Here is a 27,998-nt window from a genome sequence, read left to right on the forward strand (position 1 = left end):
TGAACAAAGCCCTTTCTTGAGTTGAACGAGAATGCTCGGTTCATGCGAGGTTAAAAAAAAACAGGCGGCCAGCAAAGTGCGCCCCCTCTCAACACCACGGTCCGGTGGTCGTGTCACTTTTGACATGGCGCAGGCAGCTATGAATAGCCTTAGGCCTCACTACCACTGTGAAGGTCGACGACCCCCAACAAAAGAAAGACCCGAAACGGGTATCGTGCGCGCAGCCGCGAGGAGACATCAGCGTTGTGGGGTGGTCCTCCCCGCTCACTGCACAAAGCAGCTTCTGAGCGATCGGCGCCCACCGTATCGGACGGTGTCGGAACGCCCGGTGCCGAGCTGCAATACCAGCGAGCTCGTTACGGCACCCGTGGCCCCAGGCCACCCGGCTCCCAGAGCCGCGACTCCCAGAGTCGAAAAAGAGACAGCGAGAAAATATATACAGAAAACTCGGACCACCCACGCGGCTTCCGTACTCACTCGCTTCGGGCTCGGCAACTCCGCGGGCGCTAGGCCTCGCGCTCCTCGATGCGGACCAAGTGGTTCTTGAAGAAACTCCAGGAAGAAAACTTCACAAAAAAAACATGCTGAGCATGTCGAAAAGTTCAAACATGCTGCAGCGCAATACACCTCGCACTCAAGAAAGCATGCCGCAGGTCCTAGCGATCAAAATTCACTCTAGGCCTAGCACTTGTCAAGTCCGGACAAAGAGCGTTCCTCGAACCGAACAGACTGTCGTCCAATGTTCCAAGAGCAGGCCCCACGTTGGGCTGCCAGATGTGGGGTTTAAAACAGGGGGGGGGGAGATAAACACGTTCTCCCCGTTTAAGCACGGCTGACACAGTTCAAAGCCGCGCGGACCCCACCCCGTGGTCGCGTACGCTACCGAGCGCACGCCGACCACGGCGGGCCGTGCTCTACGGGAACAAAGGAACGACACACTGGCTGACACAAACAAGGCATTTATTGCTATAACAACAATAACGCCAGCTAGCAACAAAATACACTGAGGAATCTAGGATGTCCGACTCACCAGCACGGCTACGAGCGAACGTCCGCCCACGCGAGGGCAAAGGGATAAACGCCGAGGTCGAGCGGGACGTGCTCGGCGGGAGTAAGTTCCGACCGAGAGGCGCCCGTCGACGAAGAGCGAAGCTGCGAGCGAAACGTCTGCTCGCTTCCCGATCCCAGAGAGAAGAGAGCTAGCCTTCCCCTGCGACGCGAGCGCCCTCCCCTGTTAGCTAGAGTAACCAAACTAAAGGGAGTGCTTTTCGGGGGCAGCTAACAACAGTGGGGTGCAGTGCGGGAAAGTGAACGCAGGGGACGAAGGCGTCCCCACACAACACAACCAAGTACATGTTACAATCAATTGTGGTGTTCAACATACCAAGAATGCCTTGGGCTATTCAGTAAGAAATTTGTATACTTAATTATTTAGAGCAACTGCAAGGTAATTAAGCATACAAAGGCAATAAACAAAACTGAAGACGGAATGCAACTTCTGCATGAAATACGAGAGCAAACTAGCCAGCAACCTAGCTCGCAAAAGGGTTTAGTCTCAACTTCAAAAGTGATTCTACAACTGGTATATAGCTACAGACTACACTTCGCAGTGCCTATTCCATACTTAGCATAAAAAACCGAGACCTTCAGCGCAACTTACCTGCACTGACTGGCTGCAGACTCCATCTTGTCTTCGTTCTTGTACACCCAGCCAGCAGCAAAAATGGCTGACGACAAACCATGCTTGCGGGCTACTTCAACTTCCTGAAAGAAAAATTGAGTCGACAAGGCTGTAACAGTCATCCCTCGCAGTGAGCACATTATCGCAAAATTCAATGAAAATGTGAGGCTTGAGAAAAGGATTGCTTACATACTCTATATAATTGGGATTTGCACAACCTTTTTCAGCCACTGCTTCATTGCCTTTAAATCTGTGCACTTGCTTTGCTTGTCAGGGTTAAATATGACCATATGCTATGCATTTAACAAGCAGATCATTAATTACCGAAATTCCCCGATCTTAAATAGTGCCACTAATTACACCCTTCCTTACTAATATGCTTTACGCCAATCCCAGTCACAAACCTTGTATGTTTTTTTTTTTGTTTTTTCCTACAGCACTCTTTACAAGGAATCGTACTATCCAGTTTTTTTTCGAGGTTTCCAGCTGCACAACAGGATGGCTGTCAATGCTTTCTAAATTGTAACAGATATATTTTTACCGAGAAAAAATAGCAAACAAAAGACTAATACTAATAAACCGCAAAAGGTAAACGTGACATCACGCAAACAAACTCGGTAATTTTAAATACACAGCAAACTTTAAAACTGAACATAGCCTCTCAGAAATCGAGATTCAGAAAAAAAAGTTGAGTCTGAACATGTCGCAGCTCAGCAACTACGTACCCCCGCATCAAATAAAATCCTCTCTAATAGTTACAGTACCCTGAAAAAAAAAATATTGACATTATTTGCGAAATGAGCAAGTTATACAAAGAAGATTGATAAATCTTACTGCACACACTGCACTCACATAAACACCTTGCATAGCCACTTGAAAATCACACCACAGCTTTCTCACTATGCTGGGTGTTATCAATTCCAACAGCTCCACTACAAAATGGCCAACATAATCCAGTGCAAGCAGAAACAAAAACTTATGCTTGTGCAAATTATGGTTATTGGTTTGAAACAAATTCAAAGCAAAAAGTAAATTTCTTCAAATAATTTCGAAGCGAATATTTCGAACACTTTCGGCACGGAAAAGAGGCTGAGCGGCACAAAGGGCATTTTCAACACCGTATGTTTTTCTGGCACACAAGGCCATTACTTGAAGAAACAAAACAACACAAAGAAAGTGCACCAAAACTATGTCGACCTTTTGCAAAAATGGCCATCCGAAATTGGGGGGAGTCTACATGCTTGCGCAGTTCACCTATCTGCAGGGTCTGAAGTAGGTTCAACTAAGCCGCTGGTATTAGGACTTTATTGCAGCAGGTTCCTTGATATGTCTATGCACAAGATTAGTGATTTGTGTCTTGTATAAAATCTCTCATTTCATGTACAACTGCCTGGTCCATCTCTTCGATGGACCAGGCTCCCACGCAGAATACCCACCAACTATGCAACAGCTAAACCGGGTGTTTTTTAGAAGGTCCAAAATTTTTAAAAAAAGGTAAATTGCTTTAGATTTATTTTAGCACTGGGGCTGTACTGGAGGCTACGGCGGGTGCCAGGAAAGAGGAAAACTGCTTTAAATAGTTCGCTGATTAACTAAATATGTTCATAAACTTTTTAAATTTTTATTTTAGGGGTTATGTTGTATTCACAGAATTGGAGATTGTCCTCCAAACAGTCCAACCGAGAAAAAACAATTTTAATTAAAAATTTTTCACGCACGTTACAAGGCGCGAAAAAGTCACCCTGGTAGGCATCTTCACACCGTAACTCAGCGGCGGTGAGCGCCTCTGACGTAGTTCGCTCCGCCTTGCGCTTTGCGTCACACGGCTGATATCACCTGAAGCCCGGACGGGCGGCCTGCGCTATCGCTGCTTGTTTCGCTTCGCTCCGCGGCCTCACGGAATGCCGCGTTGGAACAAAAACGCATTGACACAAAGCGCAGGGCAGAGCGAACTACGTCACAGGCGCTCGCTGACGCTGTGCTACAGTGTGAAGCTACCTACCAGGGTGACTTTTTCTCGCTTCGTAACGCGCGCAAAAAATTTTTCATGAAAATTTTTTTTCTTGGCTCGACTGTTTGGAAGACGATCTACAATTCTGCTAATACAACATATCCCCTAAATTGAAAATTATAAAATTTAATTAACGTATTCAGTTAATCAGCAAACTAATTAAAGTAGTTTGCCTCTTACCTGGCGTCCGCCGTAGCCCTCAGTATAGCCCCAGGGTTAAAATAAACCTAAAGGAATTTGCCTTTCTTTAAAAATTTTAGGCCTTCTAAAAAAAAACACCCGGTATACCCAACTGCCCACGTTGGCAAACGCTTACCCAGACAAGAAGAAGGTATCGCGAGAGCAAACTTCCAGTCCTTCAACACACTTCCCTTGCGTAGGAATCAAACTACAGGACCATTGGCAATTCTGCCTGCCACTCACTCAGCCAGGCCACATTCAAGTGGAAGGCATGAAAGTTGTGTCATTTTACCACCTCTGATCGCCACTTTCCTCTAACTTCTGTTCTTAATTGAGATTTCATTGTTGCGCGGCTGTTGCTTTCAGCTGCGCACATGCCAGGATGGCAACCTGGAGGAATTACACTGAACCATAGCCACACGAAACGAGCACTCTGGAAACGTTATTCACTTGAGACGAATACTTCTGAGATTATAAATGCCAAATATTCGAAATTATCGAATATTTCCACACGCATAAAAAGACCATTGAAAACTCGTGAAACAAAAACAACATTCTGATATGGGAGACAGCAGCCTGTGGTGAGAAGTTTTACAAGCATATTGCCATAAGCACCCATGAAGAGAACGAAGATATCAGAGGAAGAAGTGCGCTGGCTCATGAATCTTCGGAAGTTTCTGTGGAACACTGCTCTTCGTGATTCTTCAGGCTTCGTCCAACACACATCAGCAAGGCTGTTCACCTATGTGACATCTGCTGGGTTCGCCTTTCAAGTACGGGGCAACCCCTACAAGCCAGGAATTAAGCCCAGGATGAACCCCCAAGGTAGAGAAACCGGTTCATCAGGACAGTCGACGACTGAACGACCTGCCTCCCGTATTCAACCTCTCTTTGACCACAGGGCAACAAGAAGCATAGGCGTTGACGCAATGAATCTGCCAGCATTACCAGCGCCAGTTCTGCTCCGCCATCAGCGGGAACCACCTCATATCCGTGGCCTTCCCCATGAGGGTGCCGAGGACTGGCTGGAGCAGTTCGGCTAGGTGGCAGTCTTCAATGTTTGGGACGCTGTCTCTATGCTGCGCCATGTTTACTTTGCACTTGAAGACTCTGCAAGAGCATGGTTTAAAAATCGCGAATCTGGCCTTTGCACATGGAACACATTCGAGACGGAGTTACTGCATACTTTCACCAGCACATTTTGCAAGGAAAAAGCCAAACTGCTTCCACAGAACCACATCCAGTATCCAAACGAAAGCGAGACGGTGCACATCGAAAAGATGAAGCGGCTCTTATGCTGCGCAGGTCCGAGCACGTCAAAAAACAACAAAGTGAAGGGTGTCAAGGAACAGCTGTTCACTAGCTTAGTTCGAAGTCTACAGGTGACCGTAGCAGACTTCGTCAGTGAAGCGGTCGCAATCGAAAAGCCCCTTTACATGCGTCTGGCAGCACCAGTGCACAACTGTATCCATGATCGCCACCAGTGCTGAAGGAACAGCCACGCCTTTCGCAGTATCACTGCATGAGATGATCTAGGCCATAGTGAGGGAAGCTGTAGCAAAGTCCCAGCGTAACCACAGGCCACCAAGTTTTCTGCCTTCGTACGCCGAGAAGCACAACAGGCACGGGGCGTGTCGCCTCGCATCCCAGCCACTCTGCTGCCCCTGATCTTAAGTTAGGCTACCGTCGCAAGCCGTTACGTGCCACTGCCAACCCCACACTATGAGCCACTCGCACTAGCCACTCATATTTTGTTTTGTGTGGCTGCTTTGTTTGTTTGTGCCTGTTGACTTTTTTTCTGCACTTCATTTCTGGAACCCCTGCAAATATAACAGCATGCACATTCCTCTTCTCTTCTAACGCTCAACAACTACTGAAGTCTGTTTAACTGATCCACTTGGCCCTCTCTTCTTACCCCGAGTGAATCAAATGAGAAACCAAAGGATTGGCTGAGCTGCACTCACCTTGACTGCCTCGTTGCCGCCAAAGTCCTTCATCTTGTGTGCAAACACATCGATGCCGACATAGACGTCGCTCTTGCGATTGCCAGCAAGGCCCGCGGACTTCTGCAACATCTCTTCGGTCCAGCCGTATCTGAGGAAGATGCCGTCGCAGAGGTCGAAGAAGCACGCATTCTTCTCGTTGAGCTCGCTCTGCCAGTCCAGCCTGCCGTCCAGCAGCACACTGTCGTGCCAGATGACCAATGAGTCGGGCACAGAGCGGTGAGTTTCCGTGGTTACGGCCCTGAGGAACTCCAAGAGGAAGGGGCCACAGATCTTGTCCTGAAAACAGGCGGTACGATGCCTTTTATCTCAATTCGCTTTGGGCTGATCAAGCACATGATTGCTAAGCAGCCTTGAGATGCTGTCGGTATTTCCACCTGTACCATTCAGGCATCCTGCAAGGGTAATGCTGCACCCGAATTACCTTTGTTACACCATTAAACATAAACTACCGCCAAGCTGGCTCCCTTATTCGAAACGCTGAGCACTATATTTATTTATTTATTTATTTATTTACAAATACTGCTAATCCCAATTGGGATTGTGGCAGGAGGGCTTAGTAAGGTTAACAGAACGCGGTCAAGCATAATTGGAACATTCAACTGGTCAGCATGTTAAGAAAAACAACAAACGGTAAAACGAAAATACAACCGAGCTGTGACGAAAACAATCAAATAACGCATAAAATAAGGCTAATGTCGGTAGTAATATACAAAGAATAACAAAATGTTGAAACATTGCTAGTTGTTATAATACGCAGACAATAAGTAAACAGTAAATATTATAATCGTACACTGCAAAGGCATTAACACAGTATAGGTGTTTAGTTTAAGTAACACTGCATAGTTTGACAAAAAAAAACTTACACATAAAAAAACAAATAACCATGGGTATAATAATAACAGAACGCAAGCAACCAGGAATGAATAACTAATAACATGACATACTCTCAACTGCAATATTAAATTTTGTCAATGATGAACAGTTAGTAATAGATGGATCAAGGCTGTTCCATTCTCGAATTGCTAGTGGGAAAAAGGAATTTTTAAAGCAGTTAGTATGGAAATGATACTCACTTAATGTATGCGAATGTTTATGACGCGTTGATCTTGCTTCGGAAAGGGAAATATATTTAGTAGTGTCGAGTTTTAGATGTCGATTTATTAGTTGAAACATGAGTTTTAGTCGTGCGACTTTTGCACGGGTCTGCAATGATTTTATTCCTTCAGTTTTCATTAATTCAGTAGGCGAATCGGTTATTTTGTATTTGTTAAATATAAATCTGACTGCTTTTCTTTGAACGGCTTCAAGTTTGGTTATATCTTGATTAGTATAAGGAAACCAAACGACGTTAGCATATTCGAGAACAGATCTAACCAAAACATTGTAGGCTAAAAGCTTAGTTTGAAAAGGGGCTAATGTGAGGCGTCGTCTAAGAAAAAAGAGTCGTTTCAAAGCTGTTGAGGTGATTTTGTCCACGTGAGCGTTCCACCTGAGGTCATGGGTTATTAGTACGCCAAGATACTTATGATTAGTCACTACAGTAAGTGGTGTGCCATTTATAGTATACCGAAAGTCGGATTTATGTTTCTTTCTAGAAACTGTCATAACAGCAGATTTAGTAGCGTTGAGTGTCATCTGCCAGTCAGTGCACCATTTTGCTATAGAATGTAATGCGTTGTTAAGAGCTTCATGATCCTCTAATGTATTAATTTCGCGATAAATTACACAGTCATCGGCGAACAGTCGTATATTAACGTTGAGATTAGTCGTCAGATCAATTATAAAAATCAAGAAAAGAACAGGTGCCAAGACACAACCCTGAGGTACACCAGACACAACATTTACTACGTGGGAGGCTTGATGATTAATTTCTACAAATTGTGTTCTGCCTGATAAGTAGTTGCTAATCCAATTAACTGTAGAGCCATGACCTAGAGTTGATTCTAGTTTATTAATTAGTTTAATGTGTGTAACCCGATCAAATGCCTTTGAAAAATCTAATAGTATTAGATCGGTTTGCTTCTGTCTGTCTATGCTGTGGGATAAGTTGTGGACTAATTCTAATAACTGTGTTACTGTCGAAAGGCCTTGGCGGAAGCCATGCTGAAATGGGAAATGAAATATGATCCCCTATGTAGCACAGAAAGAGAACTTGAATAAACGTTGCACCAAGACAGGTGCCCACTTTTAGGGAGCACAGCAGGTGCCACAATGGATGTGCTCCTGCCATGGTGATGCAGCAATATGCACAACTCACAGAATCCACAGATCAATGCGAGACGAACAGAACTATCAAGGCCACACTACGTCCCTTTTTGCAACCTGAGCTGCCTCCTTCGCACCACAATCCAGTCACAACAAAAAAAATGTGCCTCTCCCGTAATCGAGAGTAGAGTAAGCATGAAATGTTTACGGGCATAACACATTGGTTGTAGATGGTACTAGTCAAAATCTTGAAATGGTTCTAGTGTTCACCACACCACACCACACTCTTCTTGTTGCGTCGGAGCGATCGCCTGCAATAGTGCGGGCTTAGGTAGGCAGCCGCAAACCGTGGCGGCCTGGTCGCTTTCGGGAGCAGTCGCATAATCATGGCGTTGTCGGCAGCGGCGAGCAGTCTTCTGCTATGGCGTATCACTCACAAAGCGATCGCTTTCCGCAAGACGCTTCCTCCCTCCCCTTCATCAGGCTCCATTGCTCGGCTTAAACAGCTGTGACGGTGGCGGCATTGAAATGCAGGACGATGCAGAAGCATACGCGGACACGACGAGACGTACGCCTGACAAGAATGTATAAGCAGCGCGTTCTAATACTCCGCGATCGTGTATACATCTGCCTGCCAAAGGGGCAAACGTCATGAGCTGAAGGCCCAGCGGCCGGTCTTTTACATGCGCGAGTGTGGGACCGCAGCGCCATCCTTGGGGACGGCGCGGAAGCGGCCCCCCCCCACGGCCCTCTCTCGTAGAGTCTCGCTAAATCTCGTAAGGTGCCCGGATGATCTCGTTTCAGTGCCCGGATGAGTGGAATTCAGTGCCCGGATGTTGGCTCTCGGTCTCGCCGTGACGTCACCACACTGCCGACAACAGGAGCTAAAAGCATTTCATGCTTAAAAAGCCTAATTGCCGAAAGATGGCCCCGTCATCCCCCTTTACATGGTAAGTGGCTTCTTCTCCATTAGAAGAAAGCTGTGTACTTTATGCAGATGCTGTTCTTTAGTATTCAGGCAGCTCCAGTGCTTTTGTAAAAGGCTGCAAAGCTTACATCATCGCAGCTAATGTTTGCCGGGAAGTGTAACAAATGACACTAACCATCCCACTCTTGATGTTGATAAGCCATCCATCAAACTTACACGAAGCAGCGATGTGGGCCAGCTGGGACGCAACTATGGACACAAGGTTGCCTTTTCTGACCTTGCTCAGGATCTTGGCACCTGGACCTGGCTCCACGGTAAAGGCCCCTGAAAGGCAGGAATCAGTCAGTTAATGCAGGAGCCTACATCTTGAGAAAGTCCATCAAATCTGACATTAGGTGTGCTTTCCAATTCAGACTTCCTTTGCTTTTTACTAATGCAGACCCTACCTTTGTAAAACAAGAGTGTCACTACGCATGATTCATGAAGCATACGGTATAGGTGGTGGTCAATGTGCAGAAAGCACCAATACATGCCAGTAACCCCAAATTCAGTGTCTCTCAGAGAATTCCAAAGCTGTGACATTTGGCTTCAAAAGTGTCGCAAATATAAGCAACACAGAAAGAAGCGACGTGGCATAATGAAATATAGTAAAACAGCGCCAAACCATAACCTTTTAATTTTGAACTCTTACTCACCTCTGCCTGCGTTAACACTGCTCTGAAACTGGAACGAGAACAAGAGCTTCAGCTAATGGCATCCACACTGAGTGGGGCACCTTCCGTCACCGCCTGCCTGAGCCAATCTGTTTTACGTGCTTCTCGCTCGTGAACAAGAGCAGTCATTCGAACTCTTTCAGCAGAACATTTCTACACAACTACGGCACAAAATACACCTAAGACACAAAATCCTTGCGGTGGGACCCCGATCTAATGACAGTGGTCTTAAGTTTCCCACTGTTCTGTCTGCCACCAATCAGCTTCATTTATGCTTCACTTACCACTACGAATGGTCAAAGGCAAATGATTTATTTTTCTACATGAACAGAAGAAAACTGACAAAGCTGACTCTGTCTATGCACACAATATTTGAAGCCCAAGACTATTATAGTCTGAGAAAAATGACAAAATTTTCCAGACAGACAGTGGGCCCAGATAGCCAAATCATTGGTACAAGAAAGTAAGGCACATGTAAGAAGTGCCGACTTAAGCGACTGAAGGAGAGCAGCGACTTCATGCCAGTCTGATTTTTGGCCAAAGTACACCACACTCCTGATTACGCTTATGGGGTCACCCGCGAGCAGCCGGCCGGGAAGGCGCGCTTCCGTGCCAGCTATGCGCGGGCGTTCTCGTGTCCCCAACCCGTGGCGCAAAGTCACAGCCACGGCGGGTTCGGACGAAGTAGGCAACGAACAGAGTACGCTAGGAAACCGTTTATTTACCTAGCGCAAGGCAAAGCACACTGCGGAAGAATGTTCTATCCGATAATAGATGGTTCAGCAGCTTACCAGGTCGTCGTCGACCGGCGTTGAATAATCCAGGGAGGCGCGGGCAGAACAGGGGTCGGCAGGGTCAGAGCGGCAGTAACACCGCGGCGAGAAGAGAGGGCGAGTCCCCTGTTCCCGCGCGAACTGCGCCTTTTAACCCCTACGACATTACCTCCCTCTTGAGCAACTTGTTGCAATCAAGAGGGGTCGTTCACCCGTCCCTAAGACGCCAGAGCGTAGGCGTGACGTCACGTCCGAGCTGAGGGTGAGGAGAGTTGCCGGGTGCCCTCCTCTCCCCATTCCCTGCGGCGTGCGCTCTCGTCTCGTGACTCGGCGCGGAGCGGCGAGGGATATCTGTATATCCCACATCCTCCCCTCCTTAAGAAGCCTCCCGGACAGAGAAGCGGGCGCAACGTTACTTAATCTTCTCCGCCATCCAGGGATCGAAGTTCTTCGGCTCTCGCTGGTACACTTGTTGGTGTCCGCGCCACGCCCGCACCGATCAGCTGGTCCGAAGGCTTGACCACCCGCGAGATACCGACGTCGAAAGGTGGCTTGTTACCGGTCGCCGTCTTCCGAGTACGCGCGGCTGCGCCGCTCCGGTGAATATGGTCGACCGCCTCCTTGGCCCCGGCTTCGATTGCTTGGAGGCCAGGTTCGTGGCTGCGCCACCCCCAGAGACAGGGTCAGGTGGCTTCAGAGGCGAGGGCCGCGGCGCTTCCAACGTAGATGCCGGGCGGTTGGGCTGCCCTGGCATGCCCGGTTAGCTGGCGAGGGCCCAGGGTTGAGGTGGTAAAGGGGCCACGGCTGCTCTTTCTTCGTTTGGACAGCTTGCTCTTGGGTAGGCGGGTGCGGCGGCGTACAGTCGGCAGGCGTTAGGCAGGCGTTTTGGCTCCGATGCGCGCGTGGCAGGTAGCAGGGGCGCCTGGCTGCTGCAGGGAGGCGGCTTCAGGTCGCGGGCTGGGCGTAGCGGCGGGCCATGGGCGCGGCGCGTTGCCGAAGCTGGATGGTGGCTTCTAGTTGGTAGACGTGAACGATGTCGTTCTGATGCGCCCTGCTTCTTTTCCATCTGCGCTGAAAAGGTCAGCACAGAAGTAACCAACTCCCGCAGCGCGTGCTACGTAGCTGTTCGGCCCTCACGAGAGTCATGAGGGCTAACGCAAGTAAGTCTCACGTAACATTGATCGGCATGAGCGGCCCGTACGTTCATGCATTTAACGAGACTGCTTGTCGGCCTGCGCCCTCGCTCTAGTCCGCGCAGGCAGATTTTATTTCTGCCTACGGCGCAAGTTATAGCGGGACGCGGAGTTCGCCGGCTGATCGCAGCGCTCGTTCTCCGACTGCGGCGCGGGTCGGGCTGTGTCCTGAACCCACTCATCTCGCTGCACGTAACGTTTCAGGTCGCATACGTGCACCGGTCCGCCTGTCGGTTTCGACCGCAAGTCCTCGTGCCTGTAAACGAGCGAGGAAAGCTTCTCTCGCACGCGAAACGGCCCGATCCATTTCGGCGCCAACGAGGCCGCAAACTGTCTGCTAGCATCGCTCAGAACGTGTTGGCGCCGAAGCACCAGATCGCCCACTTCGTAGTGAACATCCCGGTGCGAGCGGTCGTACTGTGCTTTCTGCTGCGCTCTAGCGGTGCTCAGGTTGCGGCGAGCCTTGCGTAAGGCCTCCGTCATCTTAGCGTGCAGCTGCGTCGCGTATTCAGCTCGTGCTGACGAAGCGACTGGCGTCTTCCTGCTGTCCGTTAGAACCCGGTCCATCGGATTTAGCAGCTCTCTACCCAGATTGAGAGAAGACGGTGCATACCCAGTCGAGCGGTTAACGGTCGAACGCAAAGCGAACGCGATCTCCGGCAGATAGGAGTCCCAATCTTTGTGCCTCTCAGAGTACGCGACAAGCATGTGCTTAATGTTGCGGTTGACTCGTTCCGTGGGGTTCGACTGAGCATGATAGGTGGTCGTTTTCTTGTGCTTAATGCCGAGTGCAGCGCACGAATCTACGAACACCTTCGCAGTGAAGTAGGACGCGTTGTCCGTTATCAGCTGCTCTGGGAAACCGAACCTGGTGAATACGTCCATCAGCTTCTCCATGATCACTCGTGCCGTCAGCTTTCTCAGGGGGAAAAGTTCAACCCACTTGCTGAAGTGATCCGTGACCACCAGTAAGAACTTGTTCCTACTCGGTGTCGTGGGATACGGTCCCATGATGTCACACGCCGCGATTTGCCAGGGAGTCTGGCTGTTAATCGGCTGCATGAGGCCGGGCGGTCGTCCACCCCGGGGCTTCACACTTTGGCACACATGACATGAGCGGGCGTAGCGTGTTACGTCCCTTTTCATGCCAAGCCAGGTAGCAAAGCGACACAACTTAACGTAAGTCTTGGGGCCGCTTGCATGCCCAGCGATGCACGAGTCATGAAAGTAACGTAACAGTGCCGCTCTCAACACTCGCGGTATCACCACCTTGAACGCCTCACTTGTGTCGTTCTCGGAGGGGATATACCTCAGCAGGACGCCGTCGGAATCCAGCAGATAAGAATCCAGCGCGCTCACAGCATTACCAGCTGTTTCCAAGCGCTCCGCACCGACAGCAAAACCAGCTGTCCCCGTGTGCGCGGCGGTCCGGCCGCCCGGCTCCCGGAGCCCGTCGAATACTTTTCGACAAAATGAATCCATCTGCTGAGCTTCGAGCAGCTCCTTTCTGCTGAACACGATCCCCACGGAACTCTCGTAGTCCACGTGGTTCACGCTCTCGCCTGGGGTCAACGGTTGGTCCGTGTCCCTTACATCGGCTACGGCTGGCGACAGTCCCGCACTCTCTCCCTCTGTCGGGTGGTCGGTCGCGTGACCTTCCTCGCCCTGGACAGGCGCTCGCGAGAGTGCGTCAGCCACGGCGTTGTTCTTCCCTCTGCGGTAGCGCACGGTAAAGTCGTAGCGCTGCAGCAACAGGGCCCAATGCGCCAGGCGGCCGCTCGGCTCGCTGAGTCGTCTCAGCCAGGTGAGCGCCATGTGATCCGTCTCGATCACAAATGCCACCCCGTCGACGTAGTAGTCGAACTTCCGCAGAGCAAAAACTATCGCGAGACATTCCTTCTCAGTCACCGAATAGTTTCTCTCTGCCGGCGTCAGTGAACGGCTCGCGAACGCTACCGGTCGGAGGACGCCTTCATGCTCCTGAAGCAACACTGCTCCTAAGCCCAGGTCGCTTGCGTCGGTTTGAATCACAAACTCCCTGTTTAGGTCGGGTAGCTGCAACTCAGCCGTGTCCGCGAGCACCTTGGTGAGGTTGCGCAGTGCAGCCTCTTGCTCGTGACCCCAACTCCAGCGCTCGCCCTTCTTCAAAAGCTTTGTCAAAGGTGCCTGCAGCGCTGCGCAATCCGGGATGAACTGGCGATAAAAGTTCGCCATTCCCAGGAAGCGTCTGAGACCAGCTAGATCTGACGGCGACGGAAACTTAAGCAAAGCTTCGAGTTTATCCTCGCACGGCAGAATGCGGCCTTTGTCGATCGTGAACCCCAACAGTGTTATTCGGGTCGCGGCGATCTGTGCCTTCTTCGGGTTCAAAGTGATTCCCGCGGACCTCAGCCTCTCTAGGATGTCCCTCAAGTGGCGCAGGTGTTCCTCGAATGTTTTTGAGTACACCACGATGTCGTCTAGGTATGCGAGCGCGTGGTGCCACTTCGCATCTCCCAGAACACGGTCCATTAGGCGCTGATAAGTAGCGGGTGCTCCTACCAAGCCAAAAGACATTCTCTTGAATTGGAAAAGACCTCTGTGACAAGTGAAAGCAGTCTTCTCCTCATCACGCTCATCCATTTCAACCTGAAAGTATCCGCGGCTAGCATCGAGCGTAGTAAAGTACTTCGCCCCACCTAGGTTGGACACTAGGGAAGAAATGGTTGGTAGAGGGTACGCATCCTTCCTCGTAACCTCATTCAGTCTGCGGTAGTCCACGCAAAGCCGATATGTATCGTCTTTCTTTGGAACTAAGACTACCGGGAAGCCCCAAGGGCTGTTAGACCTCTCCACAACGCCAGTATCGATAAGTTCGTCTAAGGCGCCGTCCAGTGCTTTTCTCTTAGCCAAGCTGATTGGTCTAGGATTGCACTTCCAAGGCAGTGCATCACCCGTGTCTATTCTGTGCCTTACTAGTGTAGTGAGGCCAGGCCGGTCTGTGAATGTCGCGTTGAATTCGTAGAGGAGAGATGACAAACGTGCCTTCTCCCTTTCCGATACGCTGTTCACCTCCGACAACAAAGGGTGCATTGCCCTCACTGGCACGGTAGAACAGCTTTCTACCGCGACAACATTCTCTGTGGGCCCTCTCTCAGCGGCGACTGTCCGCCCGCATGCTTGTTTCCGGGCCGGCGGGGGTGATTTTCCACGGTCGCTCCCCGCTAGCTCCGCGTTCGGAGCCGTAATTGACTGCGAGGCCGCGGGCGCTTTTGCAAAAAGCTTCAAGGCGCCGGTGGTGCGCTCTCGATAGCCTCCGCTGGCTATGTCTATCACAATGCCTGTCTTGGCTAGGAAGTCTCGCCCAAGAATTACAGGAACGGATAAACAGGGAAGATGAACGAGGCGGTGTCGCCGCACGCGTCTTTCCCAGCGAACCACTATCCTAGCTGCACCGCTGGATTGCGCTGTGCCGCTCGCGAGGCGAAAAGTGGTATCGCACTCTCTCAACCGGATTTTGTTCTGGCGGAGATGGTTTAGCACTTCGTCACCGAACAAAGAAGCGCTTGCCCCTGTGTCGAGTAACGCGGTGAATTTCTTTCGAGCTATCGTTAGCTCGATGAACGGCGCTGGCAAGTCAACAGAACTTCCTACGCGACATGCCAAAGGCGCTAATAAACCAAGGTTCTCTGTGTAAGCCGCGCGGGATCGAAGGTCGATCACCGGCGGCTGTAGCCGTTTCCCGACTGTGTTTGGTCACGGGCGGGGAGGCGGCCACAGTTGCGGGCGAAGTGGCCCGGTTGGTCACACCTGTAGCAGCGGTTGCTCGGGCTCCGACGGGCTAGGCGCTGGTCGCCACGTTCCGGTCGGTCGTTTCGATCTCGCGGTGCGGACGGTGGGGGCCGCTCGTGCGGCCGCGTGTCGGCCTCGCGATCTCGGCTACAGGTGTTCCGCTCTGCGGCAGCGTGTGCTGTTCGCAGCGCGTAGCTGAATGGGTCCAAAGCGCGGTCGGACAATTCCCAACCCCTCGGGACACTCTCGTCAGCAAACTGTGCTGTCGCTTCAGCTCTAGACGGACTACGCGCTGAGCTGCCATTCCACGCGCAGCGAGGCTCAAGTGACTGCGATGCAGGTGGCGGCGGCCGATACGCTCGCGCAGAGAGGATGTCTCCCTGAATGCGCTTCGCCTCAGCTGCTAGCTCGTCCAGGTCTCTAAACCTGCCTCCTCTCAGGTAGGCCGCGAAAGTCGGGTGCGCTTGTCGTGTGACACGCTCAACTTTCTCCGTGTTTGTGGCGCGAGGGTCAGCGAGGCGATACAGTTCGTCCATCGCTCGGACGTACTCTAACAAAGACTCGTCGGGGTGCTGGGTGCGGAGTTCCAGCTCCCTCCTCAAACGCCACTCGTAGTTAGCGGGAAGGAATTCGTCGCGGAAGCTTGCGCTAAACTCCTCCATTGTCCTCGCTCGGTTGCCGGTTAGTCGGTACCAGCGGGCCGCTTGCTCCGTCAAAGAGACAGGCACAACACGCGCGAGCAGTTCGGCGTCTGCGATTCCTGTCGCTTGCTGATAACGCAGCAGACGGTCGAGGTACTCATTAGCCCCTGTTCTGTCATGGTACCCCGTGTAGGTAGGTACGTCTATCCTAAGACGGGGTGCCTGGGCCGGGGCTTGCAAATTGTTTTGCAACATACCCGCTAAGCTCTGCACAACTTGCATCGCGTTCTGCAAGAGCACCTCGGATGACTGCGGACTAACGCCCCCGGAGTTGGGCGCAGCCGCTGATGGCGTCGAACAATGAGGCGTAGGTGCCCTATTGTTCGCACCACGGAGCGGCGAGGTGCCCGATGTGGTGCCCTCCGTACCAGGCCTAAGTCCTGTCGACGCGCCCGGGAATGCAACTCGGCTATTCCACGTGGAACACTCAAGATTTACGCCTTCCAAAGGCAAGTCAAGTAGGGAGCCCTGGCTCTGTGCCGCTAGCTCTGACAGCATGAACAAAGACTGGAAGTCAGGCCTATCAGCTGCCATCCTTTGTTAGCGCGTCGACAGTCGTTCGCTCCAACAAAGTACACTGCTCAATGCCTAGTTCGCCCCACGTTCGGGTGCCAAGATATGGGGTCACCCGCGAGCAGCCGGCCGGGAAGGCGCGCTTCCGTGCCAGCTATGCGCGGGCGTTCTCGTGTCCCCAACCCGTGGCGCAAAGTCACAGCCACGGCGGGTTCGGACGAAGTAGGCAACGAACAGAGTACGCTAGGAAACCGTTTATTTACCTAGCGCAAGGCAAAGCACACTGCGGAAGAATGTTCTATCCGATAATAGATGGTTCAGCAGCTTACCAGGTCGTCGTCGACCGGCGTTGAATAATCCAGGGAGGCGCGGGCAGAACAGGGGTCGGCAGGGTCAGAGCGGCAGTAACACCGCGGCGAGAAGAGAGGGCGAGTCCCCTGTTCCCGCGCGAACTGCGCCTTTTAACCCCTACGACATTACCTCCCTCTTGAGCAACTTGTTGCAATCAAGAGGGGTCGTTCACCCGTCCCTAAGACGCCAGAGCGTAGGCGTGACGTCACGTCCGAGCTGAGGGTGAGGAGAGTTGCCGGGTGCCCTCCTCTCCCCATTCCCTGCGGCGTGCGCTCTCGTCTCGTGACTCGGCGCGGAGCGGCGAGGGATATCTGTATATCCCACACGCTTGAAGAGAAAATGGACATTTAATTTTCAGTAGTACATCAAACGTGCTTGATAATTCTTTTCAGGCCACACAACACAGGCCTACGCCATAGTTTAACCTCGAACACCACAGTTTAACCATAGTTTAGAACAAAACAACAAAGAGGAAATGAACTGAGGTTTCTCAGAGTGCCATCAACGTCACCAAATGTGAGCCCTGCTGGCTTTCCTCGGGGCACAGTAAAGATACTTTAGACGTTAATTATGCAGCGATGGAGTAGTGGTACAAGACTACAGTTCGTATCCTTGACCTGCTGCAATTCTCCACCAGATCAAAAAAAAAATTGCAGGGGACACTTAAGCTCCGCCTTAACTGTATGGCGCGATGGCGTTTATGGGTTACAGTTAAACCATATATAGTTAAACCTGGATATAACGGAGTTGAAGAAAGTCCGGGATTTTTCGTTACATTCAGTTTTCACGAGAAGACCCGAAAGGATAATGCAGAACAGAAAACAAAATAAGAAATAAATGTAGGTGAAATCACCTTGAAGATGTTTACAGGAAACCCCATTATTCGATGTCTGATAGCGCGACTGCCACGGCAAACGCCGCTACCTCCGCCGCGGCTTGCGTAAGGACAGAATACATGGCGCGTTTTTACGGCTGCAAGTAGGCGATTTTCGCCCGACGGCGTGCACTCTACGCCCGGCGTCGAGAAAAACGCCTGCTGCCGCCGATGTGGTTTTGCCAGATATTGACGCGCGGCATCCAGCGAGACCGCAAGTGACAGCTGAAGTGACCCATTAGCAGCGCAGAAAGCCCGCTCTTCCGGTTTGGCTGCCTCTGACTGCCGTCACCAGCATGGCCGCCATGGCCGACGAGCTACGCAGTGATTTTGGCACAGAAATGTTATTATCGTGAAAATAAATGCTACATCAAACATGAAATGTCGCTTTTTTTTTTCTTAGAGAACACGGCCAAATCTTGTACCTGAATGCCTGCATTTCCTTCCCTGAAGCGAATGTGTCAACGAAAACCGTAGCCGGTGGTGTCCGCAGCTGAGCGGCGCCCAAAGATACGCGACGTCATGCATTCAAGCACGCAAATCCTTAGATACCTATGCACGCGTGCTAAAGCAAGTACATTGGTGTCGAAGTGAACATTTTCGTGATTTTAACACAAGAGTCAGCATCGCTGCTCTCACAGACCTAACCGCTCAGTATGTGGAATTTGCCACTTGTTGATCGCAACTGCGTTCATGTCAAGGGATATGTGGTGGCACGCCACCACTTCTTCGCTCTGTGTATACCCAGCCGGGCGTCACCCTGCCACGTTTCTTGCCGCGCAAATACTGTAAAACAAAAGTCGCATGTATCGCCAGCTACGCGAGCAACTGCGGGGCAGTGAAAGCGAAAGCAACGAAGATGCACTGACGAACACGTTGTCTCAACTGTGGTTGCTCGTTGCGATCGTTGACGCTCTTCTCATGTCAGTCGCGCTTTACTTTTCAGTCAAATTTCATAGCTCAGCACAAGCTAACAGACAGTCGGCCTAGTGAGTTCGTTACATCAAGGTCAACCGCCACTAGGCGTTCGTTACATGGAGGTCTCAAATACACGCGCTTCGGTGGGGGCGGCGTTGGGGAATTCCAAAACTTCATTATATTGAGAAATTCACTATATGGAGGTTTGTTACATCCAGGTTTAACTCTATGTGCAATTGGTCATTCTCTACTCAACATTCATAGGTTCCTGGGATTCTACTGCGCCACTCCTAGTGCAGTGGTACAGCAACAGAGCAATTTGCCACTTCCCCGCGATGACACGTGCTTTCACTGGTGGGGCTGATGCAACCCAGGTTACCCCGCAGTGCACAGTTTGCTCACAATACGGTGGGTGCATTGTGATGACGCCACAAGGTTACACGACCTAGGTGGCCCACCTGTCTCCTAGGTTGCTTCTCTGGGGATTTATCGTGGATTTTTCGTCACGGATAACAATGCGAACGCCCTCCCCAACGCCGCCGCTGGATTTTCTGCAACACCAGCTCCTTAACTCTATCACATTAAAAAACAGCTTATCAATATAACTGAATAACCAGACCTATGGTGAGGCCTGATCCTGGCAACCAGAATCGACAACCTTCTCATAGAAAAAGGATTTGGCTACCCTGGTGCAGTGCTTAGCCACAACCTCCTATATGAATACACCAACTGACCCCCTCAGTCCCCAGTGTCTGCGGAGCAAATGACCAAGGTCAGACCTGTGACGCAGCGGAGGGTGCAAAGAATCTCTGGCTCCGGACAGGCCACCATTTACACTGAACCCGACAATGCTGAAACACTCGAATTCCACCCAGCGAGAGTAGCCTAACAGTTCAGTTTCAGGAGCTAGCAGGTATCAAATGGAATGTCACAGTGCTTAAGTTAGGAGGACAGATGAAGCATTACAGTGCCAAAGGACAGGCACATGCTATGCTATCACGGTTTAGCGGACGACGAGAGCTAGATACAGATTCTTGATAAGCATATAGCCGGCAGCATAAAGGAATTCTACAGAGTTAACATGAAGGCGGCAGTTACCGTAATTAAGCTTAGTAAAAAGAAAAAATTGAAGGCGGTACAGGCCCAGATGCCTACATCTAGTCGCAATGACCAGGTAGTTCCAAAGCTTCAATGAAAATGTGAAATTGGCAATGAGTGAAGTAAAAGCAAAGTACACAGTACTGATCAGCAACCTCAATGACAAGGTAGGCAAAACGCAGACAGGAGATCAGGCAGTGGGTAAATATGGCATAAATTCTAGGAATACCAGGGGATTTTTATTAGTGGAGTTAGCGAAATCAAATAATTTTTCCAACATGAATGCCTTCTCCCACAAACGGGAAAACCAGTAGTGGAGATGAAAAAGCCTGAATGACAAGACTTAAAATGAATTAAAACTTCATAATGTATGCATGCTGTGGCATCATGCAGGATAGGAGGTGCTCGGCAAGGTGAGATGATGTGACCACAGGATGGTAAGATCTCAAATTGGCCTACAAAAAAACAATCATTTTTTCCAGGTAGGGAAAGAGCTAAGAGACAGTAGAAGAGCATAGTGGGTCAGGGAACCAACCCAAGTTAATGATATTCCAGTCAAAAACAAGAAGGAATGGGCATGGGCATAGCATGTAATGCAAAGGGAAGGTGACCGATGTTCGTTAAGGGTAACGGACTGGACTCCAAAAGAAAGCAAGCATAGCAGGATGTGGCAGAAAGTCAGATGAGCGGATGAGATTACGAAGTATGCAGGGAAGAGGTGGCTGCAGATGGCAAAGGACAGGGTTAATTGGAGAGACATGGAAGAGGCCTTTGCCCTGCAGTGGGCCCAGTTAGTCTGATGATGATGACAGATGCTTTGTTAGGAACTGCAGCCAGTAGGTAAGCAGCACTAGGTACGCTGCAATGCAGCACCAAGAGAGGAAACTCCATTTCAAATGTCCAGTCTGGCAGGAAAGCCTCTGTTGCTCCTCATGGGCATGCTCAATTGGGAGAGGCAGTAAGAGGTGCTGAAGCTACTGTGTTATAGGGCAGGCTTGTTCATCAAAAAAAGTAGAGTGAATGTTTTAGGGCATTAGCCATCTTGTGTGTCCTGCATGCTATGTGCGTTGGACAGGCAACCCCGGTAACGAAGACAGGAAGACGGCACACTGCACTCATCACATGAGATAAGAACATTTTCAGCACTGCATGCTATGCGCGTTGGACAGGCAACCCCGGTAACAGAGGCAGGAAGAAGGCATACTGCACTCATCACATGAGATAAGAACATTTCAGCACTCCTTCTTTTATGCAGTGGTTATTAACTCTTTCGCTACCGCGGAAAAATGCACAATTTGGAGTGTACTGAAAGAAAAATTTTTTTCACAAGAACTAATACACCCAGCACATATTGCAATGCATGAAATTGTAGCTTATTAGTTGCACTTCTGAATGAAACAAACAGAATAGTTGTGTGTGCAAAAGTAAATGAACATTTATTTGTGAAATTTGCTAAAAACACAAAAAAGTATATATAAAAAACAAAAATTACCGGCGGCACGAAGCCCGAACTTGATTAGAGGAAAACTGGAATATACAAACTGTTGCACATGTTTATAGCTGTCGTTATTCACAGTTTCAGCTATGAGAAAAATTTACTGCACTTTCCATGGCTTGTCAAGTCAGGGGTCATGACTGTGGTGCCACTGTGAAGAGCAATCAGGGGTGAAGATGTGAAGCAGAGGTAGACTGACAAGTGCTTCACATAAGGTTTTATCTTTGTTCCTCTCTTGTTCTCTGATAGCCGAACTTGCAGTTTCTTCTTTTTTTCATTCTTTTCGGTTGGTGTTGAATGGATTCTATGGGAGGTTTGGGGGCGTGGACTTCTTTTCCCTCATCATACCTGAAGATTTCTTGAATGAGCTGCTGCCTGAAAGCCAGCTGATAAAATTTGGCATTTTAGGCAAGCTCTAAAACATCAGGATCGATGAAATAAGTTTTATTGATGTGGTTCAAAAGCCAGGACACTTTCCAAGTCTTGCCAATAGAAGCTGCCGCCACTGAATCATCCGGGTCCGTGACGTGCAAAAAACAAACAAACAAAAAAGCGAAAAACCAATTTTGAGAAATGATTTTTGATGGCAGAAGGCCAGAATAGATTATTCTGGTATTTCAGTAGAGATACAGTCGTGGCAGGTCAACAATTCCAATGTATATGATGATTCCAATGAACATCAGAATATCCAACAGATTCACGTCTTCCCATGAGCCGTCATGCAGAATTTGCTGAAAATCTTCATCCATGTACTTATTAGTGTTTCCGCACACGGTCTTCATCATTTCCACCATGAAGAGCATCAAAAAAAAGTCGAGAAGTCGAGCGAATCTCCAAGCGCCGCTCCGCAGCGATGTGCCGATATGGACACCTAGCTGTCGTCTTGGTTGAAAAACGCGACGCGACCTTGAGCATTTGGCAAACTGTCTTCGCCATCCGTTGTCAAGACCCTAAAGCACAAAAATAAACCACTGCCATCAATTACAAACCGTATGCACCGCAGAAAACACACAGCGAACGAAAACAGAGCTTAAATGCAAGTACGCGCTGACGTTCCAGGCTCCCGAGGCGAAGTCTCGCTGTCGAAACCGAAATCCGACGTTTGTACATTGTTGCCCGACTAATAACCATTGCTTTCGTCGCAAAAAACGAAACCGAAACCGGCCGACGTGCTCGGTGTCGGCTTTCGCTTTCGAGGAGCGCGCGGCAACGCGGACGCCATTCTCTCCGGCTGACGCTGCTGCGGCCGTTCAAAGTTTTATTTTTCATGGCGCCCCCTCATGTCAAAACACTGAAACCAAGGCTGCAATCGAAAGAGCAGTTGTTGAGCTCGCTAACTAGATGGCGTAGCACGTCCACGATGCTCCAAAATGAGCTTTTTTGCGCGGGCGATTTGAATCGATCATATGCGAACGATGGCCTATGGCGCGGTAGCGAAAGAGTTATTAAAGAGTGTCACATAGGTAACAAATGTTTTCTTCTAAGCCCATACACACAAATCATGATTGCCATTCTGAGCAATCAGAATGGTACATGCTCTCATGCCCAACGATATTATTGCAGAGCTCCCCACGCTGCTATTTCCGATACAACCCCACCTCCAAGCTTAGACGAGTGCTTTTCCAAGAGGTCTATTCTCCTGGAGGCCGACACACTCTGTATGATCTCTCCCTTGTTAACAGCTTTGACTGCCTCGGTGAAGTTGCTGCAGTAGCTTCCACTTGCCACCCTGGGAACAGTCGACAACATGGGTTCAAATCCCATGCTCATCTCCAGATTTTTAACATTTGTAACAAACGTTTTATTCCTAGCAAAGATTTAACTAATCTTGAAAAGCTTGTAATAAACTATAAGAGGCTATGCAGAGAGCACCGACAATGGGAGCTACCAATATTCTACGTTTTGCTCAGAAAAAAAAAAAAAAAGTACCCAAGCTGTAGCAATTATAAGCAAAAGTCCCGTTGAACCACTGCATGAATTGGATTGGACTACCCACCTAAAACCTTGACACCATGCCTGTGACCAGCAGAAATCCAGCCGGGAGGTGGAACTGTGACCAGGTGGTGTTAAAAATACACGAAGCTGTTGATCAAGTGCCAGTGATGGAACAGGTAGCTGTCAGACTTGTCACAGCCGTGGATGAACCTGGTGGGAAACAAGAGGTAGCCTTCAACACCCGCTACTGCTCAAGAACAAAAAGAAACATGTAACTGTCAGCTAAGGAGCACTCACATGCATTCTGTTTGTTTCAAAGGGTGCAACATTCCAGAGTGACTCAGGCTATGAGGGACGCCGTAGTGGAGGGCTCCAGAAGATTTCAACCACCTGGGGTTCCTGAACGCGCACTAATAGCATCCTCAATCACCTCGCACTTGGTGCGCTCCAAAACCAGCGCGGTTCCCTGCGCACCGTGGCGGTGGCGCCCCGGCGAGGATCAACATCAAAGACAAGCTGCACGAGGGGGCGTGCATACAGCGCCGCCTTTAGGATGCCTTTTTTCTGGCGCGTGCATTTGATTGTAAACCACAACACCGGTCACATGCTCCCCTGCTCACCCAAAAATGCTTTCGTAACTGCAAATAAACCACACATTTCACATGTCCAAGGCCATGCACACAGCTATATATGCCAAGCAGTGAAATGTAAACAGACGCGAGGCACCTGACGACCCGATCAACGAATTTTCGGTTGTTCATCGCCGTGTTTAGTCTGTATCAAGTCGATTATCATGTCATCTTCGCTATGAGACGGACTTGACAGCAGTTCATTAATGGCGGCAACCATCCGTATTCTCTGTTCCATCGCGTGAGACTGTGCGCAAGCACGATTAGGGTAGTAAGGGCCACCTTGTAAGGGGGAAAGCAGCTTCTCCGCAGCGCGCATCCCGCAATGCTTGCCGGGATTGCACCCTTGCAAACCGCCGGTTTTCCGGGTGCGAGACAGGGCAATGAAAAAGTGACCCAGCGGGGTGTGCTTCCGGTGATCGAGGACAGCGGGTGTGCACCGGTACATGTGATCGAGGATAGAAGGTGCGCACCAAGGCGCCCCGGTGCGCACCGGTACATGTGATCGAGGAGAGAAGGTGCGCACCGATGCAGATGATCGAGGATGCTATAACATCGCACAGCACACGAGCGCCCTTTGCGTTTCACCTCCATTGAAATGCGGCCGCCGTAGCCGATAATATTGAAATTCTTAGCAATTTCGCTTAGTTTTTGGTCTCATGGGCTTTAACGTCCCATCAAAGCAGCTGAGGACATCAGGCATGCCGTACTCGAACAGTTAGAAATAGAGTATGCCCGCCATCTTCAAATTTTCACTGATGGTTCAGTGGATAAGGCCAGAGCAGCTAGCGCAGCAGCTTTTCACATTTCTTCTTTGAATTCTGCCTGGTCTGTACACTTTACTGACGTCGTGCCCTCCACAACAGCCTAAAGCGTTGTAACTGAGACGGCTTTACGGAAGCTAGGGCTCAACCTGTTGTGATCCTGATGGATTCAAAATCTGTCCTCCAAAGGTTAGAATGCAGATTCCCAACTGATGTCTTGTCTCTTAGCTCTCTATGCATGGTGCATAATCTGCACAGCCAACGCTTCTCCATACGATTCCAATGGGTGCCCTTGCATATAGGTGTCATAGGCAACGAGGTGGCAGACAGTCTCGCTCATAAGGCACAGTCAGGTAATCCATCAAGAAGAGACCCTCAAGATGCCAAGAGACTCTTCAGAGAAATGGTGCTCAGTCATTTCAGTACCCTGTGGACTTCCCCAAACAAGCCATGTGTGACAAAGGGACTAAAAAAATCCCCAGCCACATCACTACGCCGTATTCACACGGGCTCCACTTATTCCCCTGCTAGGATGTATAAGATGGGTCTGGCATCGTTTCCACTGTGTTCCAAATGTGGTGTGTGCATCACCTTATGTGCTGTCCAGTGTACAATGATGAAACGTGTGATGATCGCTAAGAAATGCTTGGGACTGGGCTAGTTGGAGCATCTTCTCATAAATGCTGCGCTGCTTAGTTGTACACGGACAAAGAAACTGGGCAAACACTGAGGTTAAGCGCAACCTACCAAATGAAGTTTTATTCCTTGGAATAGGAAAAGGGAAACACCAGCTCACGACATAATCAGAGGATCGTGAATGCACATAAAACATAGCAGCGCACTGTAGCAGCAAGAACAACTATGGAATGAAACCATGACAATAAGAACATATGAAAATAAACACTTTATCTAAGCCCGGGATAAAATCGCACTCAACCCCCCCCCCCCCCCCCCCGCTGCGTGCCACGCATCTAACAGACACGCGCGGGTGATCTTCATGCAAGTCTTTTGTCTCTCTGCAACATATCTATTTCCCTGCGGGAAAGGGCTACGGAAGGGGCGCTAACGTAATCGCCTTCTTTGCCAGAAACCATCCGAAAGGCCTCAATTACCTCACGCTTTTTCTTTTCTGTTGCCCGCGCCAAAATAACCGTGTTTTTTCTGATGCCCGTGTTTCCTCCCTGCAGGGAGGAAATGTCACTCCCTGCAGGGTGCAGAAAACTTGCCGAACCATTGCCTGAAACACGAATGCAGCCCATATTTCCAAAAACACGGTTATTTTGGCGCGGGCAACAGAAAAGAAAAAGCGTGAGGTAATTGAGGCCTTTCAGATGGTTTCTGGCAAAGAAGGCAATTACGTTAGCGCCCCTTCCATAGCCCTTTCCCGCAGGGAAATAAATATGTTGCGGAGAGACAAAATACTTGCATGAGGATCACCCGCGCGTCTGTTAGATGCGCGGCGCGCGGGGGGGTGAGTACGATTTCATCCAGGGCTTAGATAAAGTGCTTATTTTCATATGTTCTTATTGTCATGGCTTCATTCCATAGTTGTTCTTGCTGTTACAGTGCGCTGTTATGTTTTATGTGCATTCACGATCCTCTGATTACGTCGTGAGCTGGTGTTTCCCTTTTCCTATTCCAAGGAATAAAACTTCAGTTGGTAGATTGCGCTTAACCTCAGCGTTTGTTCAGTTTCTTTGTCCGTGTACAACTAAGCAGCGCAGCATTTATGAGGAGGTAATGATCGCTTCCCTTGCCCCTTCAGGGGCAAGACAATGCCCCTTCAGGGAGATCAGTCAAGTCATGTAGAATGGAGGCTTCACGCCTTCTTTTAAAGTTCCTCCAGGACTGGGATCTGGACTCGAGATGGTGACAGCAGGAGCTAACTTATAGGCGATTGTGTTTACGCCCAAGTAGATCAGTCAGGTCTCAGGTATGTGCTTAATTTGTGGACCTTATTTAGCATCTTAGTGTCGCTACAGTGGGGCAATTGCCGGCAGAATGCGCAAGGCTAACCTTACCTGTAGCTTGCAACAATCTCAACCTCAACGCCGTAGTGGAGGGCTCAGTGGTTGACGCTCGGCTGCTGACCCGAAGGTCGCGGGTTCGATGCCGGCCGCGGCGATCGCATTTCTATGGAGGCAAAATGTGGAGGCCCGTGTACTATGCGATGTCAGTGCACGTTGAAGAACTCCAGGTGGTCGAAATTATCCTGAGCCCTCCACTGCGGCGTCCTTCATAGCTTGAGTCGCTTTGGGACGTTAAACCCATAAACCAAACCAAACAAGCAATCACTGAACCAGCAAACAAATTGCTACATGCATCTACGGATGGTAACCGAAATATTTTTATTCTTACGCAACAGTTAAGCTATCCTGCTCGTGTTCAATTTGCACCTGACAGTATGTCCTACTTTTCGGCATCGAAAAGTGTCACTCTTCAACATCGCGTGAGTACTGCTGACCTGTCCTCCAGAGAGCCTCCCATCATGTCGAGGCAGAAGAGAATCTTCGGGTCATCCGGTTCGCCCCGCTTCACGTCTCTGAGCAGTTCGACAGCACATGGCAGCGGTTTCTTGAAGCCCAGAAATTCCTCCAGCGTCTTCAGCGCGGCGACCTCCGGATCAGACATCGCGTCGATGGACGTCCGAGACAAACTCGCATGAACCAAAATGACACAGGCACCAAGACTGAGCACGTTCTGGACCAGTAAATATATGCCGTTCCTGTGCCCTGCATCACTTGGAGCACTTTTCTTAAAAACCCACGACACAACCGGGCGAAATTATCGGGCACGACACACCACCAGCGTTTGTTCCAAGCGTTTGCTTAGAACGTTCCAACACTTGAACCTTTCGAGCCGCTGATCCTTTTCTTTCGTCAGTACACAAAGAGAATCTCGATGTCTCGATCACTGCAGTTGCACTGCCAACGCTTTGAAAATCGTCTCGCCGTAATCACCATGTTTCTCTGTTTTTAAAGTTTTTCCGGCACCACACCTCGTCATTGGTCGCCACGTTTATCATCAATCTGGAAAGACAACTGAAGAAAAACAACGCGTCCATGGCGCCATCGCGCCTACTAAAGTTGCCTACCGCGGAGAGCGTGTTGAAGTATGACCGCTAGAGCAGGACTGGTTAGTTCTTTTAAGTACTCGTGGAGGAAGGAAAAATCTAAATTTTCCTTCCTCCAAGTTAGTACTACTTGGCACAAGTGGAAACCTACTCCATTTGAGTACCATCTTTTTCCGAGCTCGGCTC

General features: G+C 49.8%; 1 pseudogene across 1 annotated transcript in view; it reads right to left on the reverse strand.

The window, feature by feature from the left end:
* Positions 1-27,984, reverse strand: part of LOC149346670 (cytosolic endo-beta-N-acetylglucosaminidase-like) — a 71,467-nt pseudogene extending 43,483 nt beyond the window's left edge. Inside the window, exons 1-5 of the transcript XR_016292446.1 lie at positions 27,204-27,984; positions 23,408-23,556; positions 9,187-9,335; positions 5,837-6,154; positions 1,661-1,764 (exon numbers count right to left, since the gene is read on the reverse strand). The product of XR_016292446.1 is annotated as a cytosolic endo-beta-N-acetylglucosaminidase-like (transcript). The remainder of the gene's footprint in view (positions 1-1,660; positions 1,765-5,836; positions 6,155-9,186; positions 9,336-23,407; positions 23,557-27,203) is intronic.
* Positions 27,985-27,998: the final 14 nt, after the last annotated feature.

The sequence above is a fragment of the Amblyomma mixtum genome, chromosome 4 (assembly GCF_055824585.1).
Source record: "Amblyomma mixtum isolate Tamu chromosome 4, ASM5582458v1, whole genome shotgun sequence".
NCBI lineage: Eukaryota > Metazoa > Arthropoda > Arachnida > Ixodida > Ixodidae > Amblyomma > Amblyomma mixtum.